Genomic DNA, 6755 nt, shown 5'->3' with positions numbered 1-6755 from the left:
CAAGTTTAACATCACCTACACACACCCAAACCCTACCACCCAGATGGACAATGGCAGCAGATACTTGGGAACACCACCACATGCAAGGTTGCCTCCACACCAAACGCCATCCTGACTTGGAAATACACTGCCATGCCTAATTACAACTACCGGCAGATCAGCCAGTGGAATGAGCTGGGAATCTATCTCTGTCATTTCTCAAACTATATTGACATTCCTTCAGTTTTGCTGGGTCAAAATCCTGGATCTCCCTCTGCAACAATCCTTTGAGTGTAATTATCTGCAGGAGTTCAAGAAGGCAGCTTACCATCACCTTCTCCAGGACAACTGGACCAGCCTCAGTACCAATGCTGATATCTGAACAAAAAATAAGAAAAAAACAATCACATCACTGAAGAGGCTGAGAAATGCTTCAAAACACAGTTTGTATTTTGAAAAATTGCAATTCTAATGTGGAAAAGAACTCATGAATGAGGCAGATTCTCTGGAATTTTCACACAGCTGACACTGGCACTGTGAACACATGCCCTTCTTGTCTGCTTTACATTTCATGTTGATATTGTTTAATATATTCTCTGCTTTTACCCCTAGGGAGACATATTTCAGGGAAGAAGTATTAAATACAAAATTATACAGAAGCTTGAGGACCGCAAACTCAGGAGTCCCTGAAAAACGTTTATTGAACAGATCATTCCAGGGTTGGATTGAACGATGAACAACTGTACTGTTGAGCACAGTATCCACCAGATCCTGTTTCCCGCCGTCTACGTTGGGGTCTTCATCATTGGCCTCCCGATTAACCTCCTGTCCCTGTATCACAGCTATCTACAGATCAGGCAGAAGAATGAGCTGGGAATCTATCTCTGTAATCTGACCATCTCAGACCTGTTGTACCTCCTTTCCTTACCTTTGTGGATTTAGTACATGCTGCAGCACGATGACTGGCAATATTCTCGGGAACTTTGCATCTTCAGCGGTCTGCTCCTCTACCAGAATATTTACATCAGTATTGGCTTCCTTTGCTTCATTGCCATTAACCGCTACCTTGTTGTGGCTTACCCTCTGAAATTTAAGAGTCAAAAATGAGGTCTGCAGATGCTGGAGATCACAGCTGCAAATGTGTTGCTGGTCAAAGCACAGCAGGTTAGGCAGCATCTCAGGAATAGAGAATTCGACGTTTCGAGCATAAGCCCTTCATCAGGATTCCTGATGAAGGGCTTATGCTCGAAACGTCGAATTCTCTATTCCTGAGATGCTGCCTAACCTGCTGTGCTTTGACCAGCAACACATTTGCACCTCTGAAATTTAAATTCATACACAGCAGGAAGGCAGCTTTGCTCATCAGTATTCTCATCTGGCTCAAGGAGATAGCCATCTGCACCATTTACATGGGCTCCAAGGTTCTCAGTAAAGATGAGGGGAATGATACTCTGTGTTTCGAACATTATCCTTTGCGCCTAAAGGACAGATATTTAAATATTTACAAACTCTCCATTGGCTTTGCAGTGGTAATGATCCAAAATAGGATCATTACCACTGCATAACCAGAACTAGCTCCAGTCCCATTATCACTGAAATGTCTCCAACACTATTGAGGGAGACAAGGTGAATGAGCATTGATGAATGGAGCAAGCCTGAGATTGCAGCTCCCTCTCCAGGCAGTTCTGAAAACTTCAGGCAATGTGAGCAGTGTCACAATCACTGATTTCTATTCTCATTTTATAAACATTGCAGAAGACCTGTATAAAGTTGGTATCAGCATATGTCAACTTATGAGCAAAGCTGTAGAACCTAAGGGTTGAGGTACATAATTCTTTGAAGTTTGCATCACACATACATAGGATGGTTAAGAAGGCATTTTGCACACTTGCCTTCATTGCTCAGATCTTTGAGGATAGAAATTGGGACGTTATGTTAGAGTTGTACAGGATGTTGGTGAGGCTTCTTCTGAGTGGTGTGTGCAGTTCTGGATGCTCTGTTACAAGAAGGATTTTATTAAGGTGGAGAGTGGTCAGAAGAGATTTACCAGGATGTTGCCGGGTATGGAGGGTTTGAGTTTTGAGGAGAGGCTGGATAGGTTGGCACATTTTAAACTGGAGCGTAGGAGGCTCAGGGGCAACTGCCTGGAGGTTTATAAAATAATGAAGAGTATCGATAAGGTGAATGGGGTGGTGTCTTTTCCCTAGGGTAAGGGATTTCAAATCTCAGGGACATAGTCATAGAGTCATAGAGATGTACAGCATGGAAACAGACCCTTCGGTCCAACCCGTCCATGCCAACCACATATCCCAACCCAATCTAGTCCCACCTGCCAGCATCTGGCCAGTATACCTTTACCATGGATATCCAATCCCTCTACACCTCCATCCGCCATGACCAGGGCCTCCAAGCCCTCCGTTTTTTCCTCTCCAGATGACCCCAACAGTACCCTTCCACCGACACTCTCATTCCTCTGGCAGAACTGGTCCTCACTCTTAACAATTTCTCCTTTGAATCCTCACACTTCCTCCAGACCAAAGGGGTAGCTATGGGCACATGTATGGGCCCCAGCTATGCCTATCTCTTTGTTGGCTACGTAGAACAGTTGATCTTCCGTAATTACACCGGCACCACTCCCCACCTCTTCCTCCACTACATTGATGACTGCATTGGCGCCACCTCGTGCTCCCGCGAGGAGGTTGAGCAATTCATCAACTTCACCAACACATTCCACCCTGACCTTAAATTTACCTGGACCATCTCTGACACCTCCCTCCCCTTCCTGGACCTCTCCATCTCCATTAATGACGACCAACTTGACACTGACATTTTTTACAAATCCACCGACTCCCACAGCTACCTGGATTACACCACTTCCCACTCTATCTCTTGCAAAAATGCCATCCCGTACTCCCAATTCCTCCGCCTCCACCGTATCTGCTCCCAGGAGGACCAGTTCCACCACAGAACACACCAGATGGCCTCCTTTTTTAGAGACCACAATTTCCCTTCCCACGTGGTCAAAGATGCCCTCCAACGCATCTCCTCCACATCCCGCACCTCCGCCCTCAGACCACACCCCTCCAACCGTAACAAGGACAGAATGCCCCTGGTGCTCACCTTCCACCCGACAAACCTTCACATAAACCAAATCATCTGCCGACATTTCCGCCACCTCCAAAAAGACCCCACCACCAGGGATATATTTCCCTCCCCACCCCTTTCTGACTTTCGCAAAGACCGTTCCCTCCGTGACTACCTGGTCAGGTCCACACTTCCCTACAACCCACCCACCCATCCTGGCACTTTCCCCTGCCACCGCAGGAACTGTAAAGCTTGTGCCCACACCTCCTCCCTCACCTCTATCCAAGGCCCTAAAGGAGCCTTCCACATCCAGCAAAGTTTTACCTGCACATCCACTAATATCATTTATTGTATCCGTTGCTCCCGATGCGGTCTCCTCTACATTGGGGAGACTGGGCACCTCCGAGCAGAGTGCTTTAGGGAACATCTCCAAGACACCCACACTAATCAACCACATTGCCCTGTGGCCCAACATTTCAACTCCCCCTCCCACTCTGCCGAGGACATGGAGGTCCTGGGCCTCCTTCACCGCCGCTCCCTCACCACCAGACGCCTGGAGGAAGAACACCTCATCTTCCGCCTTCCAGATCATTTATGTAAATGACAACCCCAGGGCATCAATGTGGTCTTCAACAGCTTCCTCATTTCCCCTTCCCCCACCTCATCCTAGTTTCAAACTTCCAGCTCAGCACTATCCCCATGACTTGTCCGGACTTGTCCAACCTGCCTAGCTCCTTTTCCACCTATCCACTCCATCCTCTCCTCCCTGACCTGTCACCTTCATCTCCTCCCCCACTCACCCATTGTACTCTATGCTACTCTCTCCCCACCCCCACCCTCCTCTAGCTTATCTCTCCATGCTTCCAGCTCACTGCCTTTATTCCTGATGAAGGGCTATTGTCCGAAACGTCGATTTCGCTGCTCGTTGGATGCTGCCTGAACTGCTGTGCTCTTCCAGCACCACTGATCAAGAATCTGGTTTCCAGCATCTGCAGTCATTGTTTTTACCTTCAAACTCTTCCTATTCATATACCCATCCAAATGTCTCTTGAATGTTGCAATTGTACCAGCCTCCACCACTTCCTCTGGCAGCTCATTCCATACACGTACCACCCTCTGTGTGAAAAAGTTACCCCTTAAGTCTCTTTTATATCTTTCCCCTCTCACTCTAAACCTATGCCCTCTAGTTTTGGACTTACCAACTCCAGGGAAAAGACTGTGCCTATTTACCCTGTCCATGCCCTTCATAATTTTGTAAACCTCTAAAAGATCGCCCCTCAGCCTCCGGCACTCCAGGGAAAACAGCCCCAGCCTGTTCAGCCTCTCCCTATAGCTCAAATCCTCCAATCCTGGCAACATCCTTGTAAATCTTTTCTGAACCCTTTCAAGTTTCACAACCTCTTTCCAATAGGAAGGAGACCAGAATTGCACGCAATATTCCAACAGTGGCCTAACCAACGTTCTGTACTGCCACAACATAACCTCCCAACTCAATACTCTGACCAATAAAAGAAATCAGACCAAATGCCCTCTTCACTACCCTAGCTACCTGCGACTCCACTTTCAAGGAGCTATGAACCTGCACTCCAAGGTCTCTTTGTTCAGCAACACTCCCCAGGACCTTACCATTATGTGTATAAGTCCGGCTAAGATTTGCTTTCCCAAAATGCAGCAACTCGCAATTATCTGAATTAAACTCCATCTGCCACTTCTCAGCCCATTGGCCCATCTGGTCCAGATCCTGTTGTAACCTGAGGTAACCCTCTTCGCTGTCCACTACACCTCCAATTTTGGTGTCATCTGCAAACTTACTAACTGTACCTCTTATGCTCGCATCCAAATCATTTATGTAAATGACAAAAAGTAGAGGACCCAGCACCGATCCTTGTGGCATTCCACTGATCACAGGCCTACAGTCTGAAAAACAACCCTCCACCCATATTATTAACGTGAGAGGTGAAAGATTTTAAAAAGACATGGGGACAATTGTTTACACAGAGAGTGGTTTGTGTGTGGAATGAACTTCCAGAGGAAGTAGTGGATGCAGGTGCAGTTACAACATTTAAAGGACATTTAGATAAGTACATGAATAAGAAATGTTTGGAGGGATATGGGCCAAGCGCAGGCAGATGAGACTACTTTAGTTTGGGGAAGTGGTTGTCAATGACTGTTTGGACTGAAGGGTCTATTTCCACACTGTATAAGTATGACTCTATGTACTTAATTTGTTGTGCATGTTTATATTATTATTATTATTCATTCATGGGATGGAAGTACCTCTGATGTTTTGTTTCAACTGGAAGTGACCACAGGAAAGGTTATCTCAATCAGCTGCCAGAGGGTGTTTGTTGGGGTATGGTTCCTTCATTGTGAGAGAAAATACCAAGTGGAACCCTCGACTGTTAAATGAGCTGCAGTAACCACACAATGTACACTTCCACCTCCCAAAATTATTTTTTTGTCAGTAATCAGCATTCACCAGCAAAATTTGCCAACTGAGACTCGCAACATCAACAATTACTTGTCCAAATTTTGTGTTGTTTCTATTCAATGTTTATTTTTCCTGCTCTCATATTTAAGTCAGTGTGAGCACTCCCAATGCCTCTGAACAGTCTCCAGTAGATTCAGAATCCTCTGAACCAAGGTGAGGTGACCAGGAGTATTGATCAGGATCTGCTCACTCTATTCTGGAGATAACTGAACAAGATTACAATTGGTTGCACCATTAACCAATCAGACACTGCCACACCTTCAGCTTCTAAATGTCTGGACTCTGAAATTTCTTCTCTTTCTCTTCCTCATCTTCTTCTGTTCCTTGTTAAGGTCAGGTCTGACCCACAGCTCCACCTGAGCCAAGAGGAGGGCAAGCAGGAAGGTTGTATACCCACTCTGAGCCAGAACTAGAGGTCACAGTCTCAGAATATGGAGTTAGCCTTCTAGGATTGAGATGAGGAAGAATTTCTTCACTCAGAGAGTTGTGAACTTGTGGAATTCTCTTCCACTGAAATTGGGGACCAGTTATTTAGATATAGTCAAGAGGGAGATGGATGTAGACCTTGCGGCTAAAGGGATTTAGGGTATAGCGAGAAAGTGGGAGTGAGAAACTGAAATTACATGCTCAGCCATGATCATATTGAATGGTAGTGCAGGCTCGAAGGGCACTTTTTAAATGTTTCTATGACTCCTGTTGCTATTCTATCTGCACTGACTGTCCATTTCTGAACATGGAACATTTCTGAAGGACAGTTCAAGAAAGAAATACAGTTTTGGGATCAGGTCAAATGCTGTTGTTTAGATACAGAGATCGTCAAATGATTTGACATGGGTTTCAGCAGGACCTGCAAAGGGAAATAAGGCTCTGTCAGTGTGCCCAACCCCTTGTCAACATATCAAGAAGGGAAGGTTGACGTTAGATTTACCAGAAAACATTACAGCAGCCAACAAGAAGGATGCTGAAAAAGTGTCAGAGGAGACCTAAGATCAACAGGAGATGGACACTTCAGGGTGATTGTGGAACTAATTACTAGAGACTTATTGATCATTTGTGCTAAATAATTGGATTATTTGCTGGGAGTAAACTAACAGTGCAACATTTTTCTTCATCATCTTTTTGCATCTTTATCAGCCTGTTAAACCTGCCATCGTTCACAGGACTCAATGTAATTCAATTTCAAATTGTAATCATGAATAAT

The 6755-nt window shown here is 45.4% G+C and overlaps 1 pseudogene; it reads left to right on the top strand.

Moving 5' to 3' along the window:
• The first annotated feature begins 711 nt into the window (after positions 1–711).
• Positions 712–5967, top strand: LOC132818226 (ovarian cancer G-protein coupled receptor 1-like; annotated as a pseudogene).
• Positions 5968–6755: the final 788 nt, after the last annotated feature.

The sequence above is a fragment of the Hemiscyllium ocellatum genome, chromosome 8, assembly GCF_020745735.1.
Source record: "Hemiscyllium ocellatum isolate sHemOce1 chromosome 8, sHemOce1.pat.X.cur, whole genome shotgun sequence".
Lineage (NCBI taxonomy): Eukaryota > Metazoa > Chordata > Chondrichthyes > Orectolobiformes > Hemiscylliidae > Hemiscyllium > Hemiscyllium ocellatum.
Note: the sequence above shows the minus strand (reverse complement) of the source record. Positions and strands in the feature narration are given on the sequence as shown.